Below are 12,641 nucleotides of genomic sequence, written 5' to 3' on the forward strand. Positions count from 1 at the left end.
GATTGTGCTGTTACACTCCAGTCTTGGCAATAGAGCAAGACCCTGTCTCAAAAAAAAAAAAAAAAAAAAAAAGGAAGAAGAAGAAGAATAGAAAAGAAAATCTTTCTAGCTGCTCTAGGAAGGTTAGGAGGCTTTTGTATAAGTTTCAGATAATGATGGTGAATAGATGATCCCCAAATAATTCATCACCGATTATCAAACAGCCTATAATACAAATTTACTTAGTTGGCACACTCCTTTATATTTCCCTGAGACTATATCCTCTTTACTTTAGATCTAGGAATTTTTACTTTAGATCTGGGAATTTACAGGTCTACTTAGCTACAGATTATTAACTATTTTTAGGATAATTAGATCCAATTACCTATAGATATCATTATGCTGTGAGGATAATCAGCTCCTGAAGCTCTGGAGAGACTTCTCTGTCATGCATATGCAGGTAGACCACACGGTCTTCATTCCACCCTACCCCAACTGCTGCAACATGGCTCACTGCTCAAACATCACGTAATTACTCTACTTAGGAGAGACCTTGAAGAATTTTACCAAAAAATATCCAAGTGTGTGGTTCTGGCAGAGGAACAAATGCAAATATGGAAACTGGGGACTATCAGAATAAAGCTAGGTTTTATCTTTGTTTTTATTTATTTATTTTTTATTCCTGGGATGCAGACTGACATAGTTTTTATCCTAATTAGTGTGATTACAACTGTAACTCTTTGCCTGCCTTAAGGTACCCTGGAATTATAATATCATTAGGGAGTTTCTAGTCCTTCAATAGCTATTTAATATTGTTGGCTAAAGTTAAGACAATTATAATGATAGGCCAGGTGAAATGGCTGAAGCAGGTAATCCTAGCACTTTGGTAGATTGAGGGAGGATTGCTTGAAGCCAGGAGTTAGTGACTAGCCTGGGCAACATAGGGAGATCTCATCTCTGCAAAAATAAATAAATAAATGAAATGATAAAGCAACAGATTTTGTTGTCTTTCCAAAATAAAAATAACAATACAAATATACAACTTAAAACTCTGGAATTACTTTTAGTCTATTCTTCATCTTGTAAAGAATTTAACATTATTGATTGGGCAAGGTGGCTCACGCCTGTAATCCCAGCACTTTGGGAGGCCAAGGCAGGTGGATCACAAGGTCAGGAGTTCAAGACCAGCCTGGCCAATATGGTGAAACACTGTCTCTACTAAAAACATAAAAATTATCCAGGAGTGGTGGCATGCACCTGTAGTTCTAGCTACTTGGGAGGCTGAGGCAAGAGAATCACTTGAACCCAGGAGGCAGAGGTTGCAGTGAGCCCAGACCAAGCAATCGCACTCTAGCCTGGGCTACAGAGCGAGACTCCATCTCAAAATTAATTAATTAATTATTTTAAAAATAATTTAACATTATTGCTGATACGGGTGCTGAGTAACAAAGTTCTGAATCTCTGATTAGAAGGTTATGACTTCAGGGGGAAAACACATTTTTTTTCTTCTCGTGACATTCTAAAAAAGAGAAAGACATCATTGTTTTATAATTAGTGCTGTAGATATCAAACGTGGCACTTCAAGCTGTGTAAATCTGAATGAATAAAAATTCTAAAGACAATGATCAAGATTTTAAATGTCTTCCAAAACACATGTCCTCACCAGAGGGACAGACTGTAAACACCATCTGAAAATGAATCCCAAATGCTGGGATCTCCTTTCAGAGTGACTTGATGAGATTGATAATCACTCCCTATGACAAAATTATTCTTTGACCTTGAGGGATAATTATTTGGTAATCTTTTAAAAAAATTTTTTTGAGACAGAGTCTCACTGTGCTGCCCAGGCTGGAGTGCAGTGGTGAGATCTCAGCTCATCACAACCTCCACCTCCTGGGTTCAAGTGATTCTCAGATTTTCCTGTCTTAGCCTCCCGAGTAGCTAGGATTACAGGTGTGTGCCACCACGCCCCGCTAACTTTTTTTTTTTTTTTTTTTTTTTTTACTTTTTTTAGTAGAAACAGAGTTTTACCATGTTGGTCAGGCTGGTCATGAACTCCTGTCCTCATGATCCACCCACCCACCCTCCCAAATTACTGGGATTACAGGTGTGAGCCACCTCACCCAGCCTAAAATTTTTTTATTTTTTTGAGACAGAGTCTCACTATCACCCAGCCAGGAGTACAGTGGCACAATCATGGTTCACCGCAGCCTTAACCTCCTGGACGCAGGAGGTGATCCTCCCACCTCAGCCTCCTGAATAGCTTAGGACTACAGGCACCTGCTACCACACCCAGCTAATTTTTGTATTTTTGTAGAGACAAGGTTTTGCCATGTTGCCCAGGCTGGTCTCGAACTCCTGGGCTCAAGCAATGCACCTGCCTCAGCCTCCCGAAGTATTGAGATTACTGTACAGGCGTAGCCACCATGCCTTGCCTATTTGGTAATTATATAGAACTGGATTTTCTTTTTTGTTTGTTTGTTTTTTGTTTTGCTCCCTTTTTTTTTTTTAACCGCTGGTCACTAGTAACATCTAATGTTCCCTTCTGTTCACAGATTTTTGTTTTTAAACCAAGGAAAACACTGTGCATATTGGTCAAGTGAAAAATATAGTATCTTGTTAATATCTGAATGCCACTCGTCATGGTTATTATTTATCAGTCAAATAAAAACCGAATCATGAAAGCAGCATGTCTTTGGAATGCCTGAGAGTGCCTGGTACCATGGACTGTACATAGGCAACCAGAGAACACTTAGTGACTGATAAATAGTGTTAATGAGAATACTTAATATTGGGTGCTTACCAAGTGGTAGGCAGCTTCACATAAGCAATACCAGTATTACATATGTTAAATACCAATCCTCACAACGATCCTTTGAAATAGGTCCTGTTCTGAACAGTGTTTGAGAGAGATTGGCAATAAAAAAAAGAATTTAAAAAAACCAACGAAATAGGTCCTGTTGTTATCCTCATTTTAGATGGGGAGGCTGGGCCACAAAGAGGGTGGGTAATTTGCACAAGGTTACAGAGCAAGGAATAGGGGAGTTGGGACTCAAAATCACACACTGACATCCACAGTTTTAAATCACAATGCTGCTGCTGCTGCTTGAAATTTTTTTTTCCTCAGAGTCTCACTCTGTCGCCCAGGCTGGAGTGCAGTGGCACAATCTCAGCTCACTGCAACCTCCGCCTCCCAGGTTCCCAAGCAATTCTCTGCCTGAGCCTCCTGAGTAGCTAGGACTACAGGCACACGCCACCATGCTCAGCTAATTTTTTGCATTTTTAGTAGAGACAGGGATTCATCATCTTGGCCAGGCTGGTCTTGAACTCCTGACCTCATGATCCACCCGCCTCAGTCTCCCAAAATGCTGGGATTACAGGCATGAGCCACCATGCCCAGCCTTGAAATGTTATCTTGCCCAACCTGGGTGACATAGGGAGAACCTGTCTCTACAAAAAATAAAAATTAGCCAGGCGTGGCAGCGCATGCCTGTGGTTCCAGCTACTCAAGAGCTGGATCCCAGGAAGTCAAGGTTGCAGGGAGCTCTGATCAAGCCACTATACTCCAGACTGGGCAATAGGCCAGTATCCTGTCTAAAAAAAAAAAAAGGAAAGAAAGGAAAAAAAGAAATATATGCTATCTCACTATGTTGCTCAGGCTGTTCTCAAATTTCTGGATTAAAGTGATACTCCCGGCTGGTCTGAAGGTAGTGAGGTATCTCAATTGATTGTTCTGTTCACAGTCAGTTACAGATCGAACTCCTTGTTCTACTCTTTTTCCCCTTCTCACTACTGCACTTGACTAGTCTTTAAAAATAAATAAATAAATAAAGTGATACTCCCACCTCAGCCTCCAGAGTACTTGGGAGGATTTTGAATGTTCTCACCACAAAGAAACAATAAACGTTTGACGTGAGAGATATGCCAATTACCCCGATTTGATCATTATACAATGTATATATGTATCAAACATCACATTTTTCTCCATAAATAGATATAATGATGTGTCAATTAAAAATAAAATAAAATTGGCCAGGCATGGTAGCTCACACCTGTAATCCCAGCGCTTTGGAAGGCCAAGGTGGGCGAATCACTTGAGGTCAGGAGTTTGAGACCAGTGTGGCCAACATGGTGAAACTCTGTCTCTACTAAAAATACAAAAATTAGCTGGATGTGGTGGCAGGTGCCTGTAATCCCAGCTACTTGGGAGACTGAGACAGGATAATTATTTGAACCCAGAGATTGCAGTGAGCCAAGATCATGCCATTGCACTCCAGCCTGGGCAACAGAGTGAGACTCTGTTTCAGAAAAAAAAAAAAATTAAAATTTGAATATCATAGTTTAAAATTGTTTCCATCTTTGGTTCTTCTTGTGCCTTTCAATATTTTCAAGAAAGCACAGGCCAAGATCAGTGGCACACCCATGCAATCCAGCACTATGTGAGGCCCAGGTGGGAGGACTGCTCGAGACCAGGAGTCCAAGATCAGCCTGGGATTCAAAGTGAGACCCTGTCTCTACAAAAATTAAAAATTAGCTGCGTGTGATGGCTGGTACCTATGGTCCCAGCTACATGAGAGGCTGAAGCAGGAGGATCCCTTGAGCACAGTAGGTCGATGCTGCAGTGAACCACCATGTTTGTGCCACTGCACTCCAGTCAGGACAACAGAGCCAGACCCTGTCTCAAAAAAATAATAATAATGGCCAGGCATGGTGGTGCATGCATGCATGTAGTCCCAGCTCTTTGAGAGGCTGAGGTGGGAGGATCACTTGCTTCCAGGAGTTCAAGGTTACAGTGAACTATGATTGAGCCACTGCAGTCTAGCGCAAAACCCTGTCTCTAAACAATAACAACAATAATAATAATTATAATGATATTCCTTTCCCAGTTTACTACCAAGAGTTATGCAAATGGAAGACAAATTAGTCTTCATGATTTTGTTTCTTTTTTGTGTATATGATTGATTATGACCTTGTTTGAAAATGTTTTAACAGGATATTGAACTTCAAAATTTAAGATTTTGCCATCACTTCTTTGATTGTGGAAATAATTAAGTTAAAGTTGAAGAATGAATCAAAGCATTCATTATGTAGGCTAAATGTGTTTGTTATGTTAACTGTTAAGATTATTGCTGATCTCCACTAATGAGTTATGGATTAACTATAATGACCTCCTCCACCATACCTGGCACATCTTTTGGTGAGTTGGTTTGCCCTATAACTTCAGGAATTATAGTTCAATATTTTATGAGTTACAAGATTTGCAGAGGGAATCTGAAAATCATACAAAATTTTTCTGTACAGAAAGCACAGAACACTGCTTCTGACATTTCTGACATATCTAAGCGACAAGATTTCTCAAAACATATGTACCATATAATATACTTTTATATTGCAGGCCAGGAATGGTGGCTCATGGCTGTAATCCCAGCCCTTTGGGAAGCCCCAGGCAGGTGGATCAAGAGCAGCCTGGCCAACAAAGTAAAACCCCATTTATACTAAAAATAGAAAAAAATTGCCAAGCATGGTCGTGCATGCCTGTAATCCCAGCTACTCAGGAAGCTGAGGCATGATGATCGCCTGAACCCAGGAGACGGGGGTTGCAGTGAGCCAAGATCGCACCACTGCACTCCAGCCACGGTGACAAAGCAAAACTCTGTCTCCAAACATATATATATATATATATATATATATATATATATACACACACACACATATATATATATGTATTTTAACATATATACTTGTAAATATATATACATTGATTGATTGATTGATTGATTTTTTGAGACAGAGTCTCACTCCATCACCAGGCGCCAGGCTGAAGTGCAGTGGCGAGACCTTGGCTCACTGCAACCTCTGCCTCCTGGGTTCAAGCAATTCTCCTGCCACAGCTTCCCGAGTAGCTGGAACTACAGGAGCACACCACCATGCCCAGCTAATTTTTTGTATTTTTAGTAGACATGGGGTTTTGCCATGTTGGCCAGGATGGTCTCCATCTCTTGACCTCGTGATCCGCCTGCCTGGGCCTCCCAAAGTGCTGGGATTACAGGCATGAGCCACTGCGCCCGGCCTACTTTTCTATATTTATAATACATTTTTGAATACATACTTAAATATATTTTAAATATATATATATACTTTTATATTTAATTGGACAAGGGATCTCTACATAATATCATTCTAAGTGGCTGGTTGTACAGACTTTTTCTCTTTGTACAAATTGTGTGAAATGGGATCTGTTTAAGCATTTGCTTTAGAATAAGTCTTTCTTCCAAAGAAGAATGGAAAAAATATATATATATATATAGTTTAAATATATATATATATATATTTTGTTTTTCTTTTCCTTTTTTGAGACAGAGCCTCTCTCTGTTGCCCAGGCTGGAGTGCAGTGGAACGATCTTGGCTGACTGCAACCTCCTCCTCCCAGGTTCAAGTGATTTTCCTGCCTCAGCCTCCTGAGTAGCTGAGACTACAGGCGTGCACCACCACACTGGGCTAATTTTTGTATATTTTAGTAGAGAGAGGGTTTCACCATGTTGGCCAGACTGGTCTCAAACTCCTGACCACAAGTGATTTGCCTGCCTCGGCCTCCCAAAGTGCTGGGATTACAAGCATGAGCCACCATGCCTGGACTGGAAAAAAGTATTTTTAAGTTGTTTTTTTTAGAGACAGGGCCTTGCTCTGTTGCCCAGGCTGAAGTGCAATGACATGATTATAGCTCATTATAACCTTGAATTCCTAAGCTCAAAGGATCCTCCTTCCTGCCTCTGCCTCCCAAGTAACCAGGAGTATAGTTGCATACCACCATAGCTGGCTAATAATTTTTATGTTTTGGTAGAGATGGGGGTCTATGTTGCCAGGCTGGTCTCGAATTTCTGACCTCAGGTGATCCGCCAGCCTCAGCCTCCCTAAGTGCTTGGATTATAGGTGTGAGCCATCATGCCCAGCCACTTTTATTTTTTTATTTTATTTTATTATTTTATTTTATTTTTTTGAGACAGAGCCTTGCTCTGTCACCAGGCTGGAGTGCAGTGGCACAATGGTTGTGGCTCACCACAACCTCCGCCTCCCGGGTTCAAGTGATTCTCTTGCCTCAGCTTCCTAGTAGCTGGGATTACAGGCGCCCACCACCACATCCAACTAATTTTTGTATTTTTAGTAGAGATAGGGTTTCACCATCTTGACCAGGATAGTCTTTTTTTTTTTGGAGATAAAATTGTGCACCTAAAACTGTCACTGAGACCTTGTGACCCAGGGCAAATTACACCCATGCCCTGCTTTGCCCAAGGCTCCACGTCTAGGAGATTCTTTTTTTTTTTTTTTTTTTAAGGGAAGAAAGAGAGAAAGAAAGAAAGAGAAAGAAAAAAAGAACAAAGAAAAAAAAAAAAAAGAATGAAGGAGAGGAAGAAAGAGGAAGAGGAAGAGGGAGAGGGAACAGGGGTGTTGCTTTATTGCCCGGGCTAGAATGCAGTCTAAGGATGGGTATGCCTGTAATTGTGTTTAATAATAGAGACATAAAAAAAATAATAAAAAATTTTTAAAAATGAGGGAAGAAAATAACTCACAAGCAGCCAACCAATATTTCATTTAAACCTATAAATAGGTGTGATGTGGTACTGATAAGAGTATATATTTTGTGTATTTAAAGTGGAGAGTTCTATAAATGTTAATTAAGTCTACTTGTTCCGGATCTGAGTTCAAGTCCTGGATATCGATGTTAACTTTCTGTCTCATTGATCTGTCTAATATTGATATTGAAGTCTCCCACTATTATTGTGTTGGAGTCCAAGTCTCTTTATAAGTCTTATATATCTGGGTATTCCTGTAGTGGGTGCGTATATATTTAGGATCTTTAGCTCTTCTTAATACATTGATCCTTATATCATTATGTAATATCCTTCTTTGCTTCTTTTGATCTCCGTTACTTTAAAGTCTATTTTATCAGCAAAAATTGCAACTCCTGCTTTCTATTTATTTATTTTTGCTCTCCATTTGGTTGGTAAATTTTTCTCCATCCCTTTGTTTTGAGTCTTTGTGTATCCTTGCATGTAAGATGGATCTGGACGTTAGCATACCAATGGGTCTTGGCTTTTTTTGCCTGTCTGTGTCTTTGGATTGGGGGATTTAGTCGATTTAAATTTAGAATTAATAACAATATATGTGAGTTTGATACTGCCATTTAATGTTAGCTGGCTGTTTTGCCCATTAGTTGATGCAAGTTCTTAATTATGTTGATGTTTTTTATTTTTTGGTATTTTTTAGAAAGGCTGATACTGGTTGTTCCTTTCTATGTGTAGTGGTTCTTTCAGAAGCTCTTGTAAAGCAGGCCTGGTGGTGATGAAATCTCTGAGTGCTTGCTTGTTCACAAAAGATTTGATTTTTCCTTCGCTTATGAAGCTTAGTTTGGCTGGATGTAAAATTCTGGGTTGAAATTTCTTTTCTTTAAGGATGTTGAATATTGGTCCCCACTCTCTTCTGTCTTGTAGGGTTTCTGCTGAGAGATCTGCTGCGAGTCTGATAGGCTTCCCTTTATGGGTAACCTGACCTTTCTCTCTGGCTGCCCTCAGTATTTTCTCTTTCATTTCAACCCTGGTGAATCTGGCGATTATGTGCCTTGAGGTTGGTCTTCTTGAGGAATATCTTTGTGGTGTTCTCTGTATAACCTGGAGTTGAATATTGTCCTGCCTTGCTAGGTTGGGAAAGTTTTCCTGAATAATATCCTGAAGCGTATTTTCCAACTTGGATTGATCCTCTTCATCACATTCAGGTACACCTATCAAACGTAGATTAGGTCTTTTCACATAGTCCTATATTTCTTGGAGACTTTGCTCGTTCTTTTTTATCCTTTTTTCTCTAATCTTGTATTTTTGTTTTATTTCATTAAGTTGGTCTTCAACCTCTGATATCTTTTCTTCTGCTTGATCAATTTGGCTGTTAAAACTTGTGCATAGTTCGCGAAGTTCTCGTGTTGTGTTTTTCAGCTCCATTAATTCACTTATATTCCTCTCTAAATTGTGTGTTATTGTTAACATTTCATCAAACCTTTTTTCAAAGTTCTTAGTTTCTTTGCATTGGGTTAGAACAAGCTCTTTTAATTCCCAGAAGTTTCTTATCATCCACTTTTTAAAGCCAGCTTCTGCTAATGGAACACAGTCTTTCTCCATCAGGCCTTGTTCTGTTGCTGATGAGGAACTGTGATCCCCTGTAGAGGGAGAGGCATTCTGATTTTGGGTGTTCTCAGCCTTTTTAGGCTGGTTTCTTCCCTTCGTTATAGATTTATCCATCTGTGGTCTTTATAATTACCGTCTTTATAGTTGGGTTTCTGAATGGACGTCCAACTTGTTGATTCCCGGCGCTAGAATCTGAGCAACCCCTGCACCGGCCAAAACAGCGGCTTTAAGATTGATGGTGCTTTTCTGACTGCACCGAGAACCGCCTCACCGGCCTCAAGAGTTGTGCTGGCGACCCGTGGGGCTCCTCCGCTGGGGATCTCCTGGTGCGTGAGGAACAAAGATTGATCTGAAAGTGTGGTATCCTCTCGTTCTCTGCGCTTTCAGTGGGAGCTACAATCCTGAGCTGCTAGTGATCAGCCATCTTGGATCTCTCTCCCTGGATAGTCTTGATCTCTTGACCTCATGATCCACCTGCCTCGACCTCCCAAAGTGCTGGGATTACAGGCGTGAGCCACCACACTGGGCCCCAGGTTTATTTTTAAGAATAAGAATTTATCGGCCGGGCGCGGTGGCTCAAGCCTGTAATCCCAGCACTTTGGGAGGCCGAGGCGGGTGGATCACGATGTCAAGAGATCGAGACCATCCTGGTCAACATGGTGAAACCCCGTCTCTACTAAAAAAATCCAAAAAATTAGCTGGGCATGGTGGTGCGTGCCTGTAATCCCAGCTACTCAGGAGGCTGAGACAGGAGAATTGCCTGAACCCAGGAGGCGGAGGTTGCGGTGAGCCGAGATCGCGCCATTGCACTCCAGCCTGGGTAACAAGAGCGAAACTCTGTCTCAAAAAAAAAAAAAAAAAAAAGAAAAGAATAAGAATTTATCAGCTGTTTTGCAAGTAGCCATAAAGTTTCATTCATTCTTTCAGTAATTCAACAAATATTTATTGAATACCTCATCTATAGGTAGGCAATACAGGTAACTCAATAGAATACAAAGACATAAACTACAGAATTTCTGCTCTTCAGAAGTTTATCACTCAACTGGGGAGGGAAGATGCACAGCCAATTAACCACCAAGTTCTGACAATTCTGATTCCTTAACATTTCCTGAATTTTTCCACTTTCTGCCATCCTCAAGGCTGCTCCATTACTTCAAGCCAGCCCCAGCTCTCCCTTGGTTTTCTGCAATAGTCACTAGAACATGGCTCCTTGTCCTCAGTCTTATTTGCTTCAAATCTATTCTTCAGAATGATTTTTGTTTGTTTTTGTTTTTGTTTTTGTTTTCACTAACTTGAGACAGGGTCTAACTCTGTCACCCAGGCTGGAGTGCATTGTTATGATCACAGCTCACTGCACCCTGGACCTCCCAGACTCAAGCAATCCTTCCACCTCAGACTCCCAGGTAGCTGGGACTACAGCTGCACACCACCACACCAGGCCCAGAATGTTCTTTCTAAAATGCTAATCTAATTTCTTCCTTTTCTAAAGCCCTTTAATAAATCACCATTGTCCTCAGGATGAAGTCTAAATTGTCTCAATGGTTGAAAGTATCCTTGCTTCTCCTTTTTGTCCCATCTCTGAATGTCCTCAGCCATTCTGAATTCCTTTTAGAGTCCCCAATTCACCTTGCTTGCCTTCCCTCATGCTGTTCACCCTGCTTGGAGTGTTATCTGAAGAGATATATTTATTACTTCGTTTATTTCCTCAAAAAAAAATATACATATTTTTTTTTTTTTTTTGAGACGGAGTTTCACTCTTGTTACCCAGGCTGGAGTGCAACGGCGCGATCTCGGCTCACCGCAACCTCCGCCTCCTGGGTTCAGGCAATTCTCCTGCCTCAGCCTCCTGAGTAGCTGGGATTACAGGCACGCACCACCATGCCCAGCTAATTTTTTGTATTTTTAGTAGAGACGGGGTTTCACCATGTTGACCAGGATGGTCTTGATCTCTTGACCTCGTGATCCACCCGCCTCGGCCTCCCAAAGTGCTGGGATTACAGGCTTGAGCCACCGCGCCTGGCCTCCTCAAAATATATTTTATTAAAGGTGTCTACATGTTGGTTCCCATGCACCACCCTGGAACTTTTCCCTGTGGTCAGGAGATAGATGTTTAAGTGGGCCATTGCACTGCAGCAGGCAAGTCCCAGGATGGATGTAGGCACAATAACTGTGGAGGGCATGGATAAATCAAGTCCAGGGAATCAGCAAAGACCCTGGAGGGATGGGGTGAAGAACATTCTAGATCAAGGGAGCAGAATGCATAAAGACCCAGAGCTGGAGAGCATGTTACTCTGGGAAACAACAATCAGTGTGGCCTACGTGGACATCATGAACAGGACTAGGAGAGCCAGTGCCCAGTCACCAAGCACCTTGTCTGATTTGCTAGGGAGTTGGGGTTTCTTTTCTTATAAGGTAATGTGTAGTCACTGAAGGATTTTTTTTTTTTTTTAAGACAGGGTCTCACTCTGTTGCCCAGGCTGGAGTGCAGTGGCACAATCACAGCTCACTGTAGCCTCCTGGGATTCCTGGGGTCAAGTGATCCTCCTGCCTGAGCCTCTCCAGTAGCTGACTCAGGCACACCATTATATCCAGCTAGTTTTTGTATTTTCTGTAGAAATGGCGGGTCTTGCTATGTTGCCCTGGCTGGTCTTAAACTCCTGGCCTCAAGTGATACTCCTACCTCAGCCTCCCAAAGTGCTGGGATTATAGGCATGAGCCACCGTGCCTGGAAGGATTTTTTGGAGTGTGGGGTGGGAGGGAGGGATAAAGAGCTGGGAAGGAGAAGAGAAAGTGGCATGGTCACATTCATTTTCTTTTTCTTTTTTTTTAAAAAGATGGGGTTTCACCATTATGGCCAGGCTGGTCTTGAACTCCTGACCTCAGGTGATCCACCCACCTCGGCCTCCCAAAGTGCTAGAATTACAGGCGTGAGCCACTGCGCCTGGCCTCACATTCATTTTCTTGAACGCTCTATCAGCAGTGCTAGAAAAAGTGGCAATTTGTCAAAAAATGTTTAAATAAGGAAAATCTTATTTTTAAAAATCATTTTAAAATTTCAGGCCCATCTTATGAAGCTTGACTAGCATGCTCCAGAATTTTAATTGCATAAATGCATACTAGTTGAAAATTATCATATTTTAATGGACCCAGAAGTATGAGTTCTTGGAGGGCAGGGGCTCTGCCTGACTTATTTCCTACCCTATCCTCACCACCTACAACAGAGCATGGCATGGAGCAGATTATCAATACATAATTTTTTTTTTTGAGACAGAGCTTTGCCCTTGTTGCCCAGGCTGGAGTACAATGGTGTGATCTCAGCTCATTGCAACCTCCACCTCTCAGGTTCAAGCAATTCTCCTGCCTCAGCCTCCCAAGTAGCTGGGATTACAGGCATGTGCCACCACACCTGGCTAATTTTGTATTTTTAGTAGAGACAGGGTTTCTCTATGTTGGTGAGGCTGGTCTCAAACTCCCGACCTCAGGTGATCC

The sequence above is a fragment of the Sapajus apella genome, unplaced genomic scaffold, assembly GCF_009761245.1.
Source record: "Sapajus apella isolate SASKATOON/1434 unplaced genomic scaffold, GSC_monkey_1.0 scaffold26, whole genome shotgun sequence".
In the NCBI taxonomy this organism is placed as follows: domain Eukaryota; kingdom Metazoa; phylum Chordata; class Mammalia; order Primates; family Cebidae; genus Sapajus; species Sapajus apella.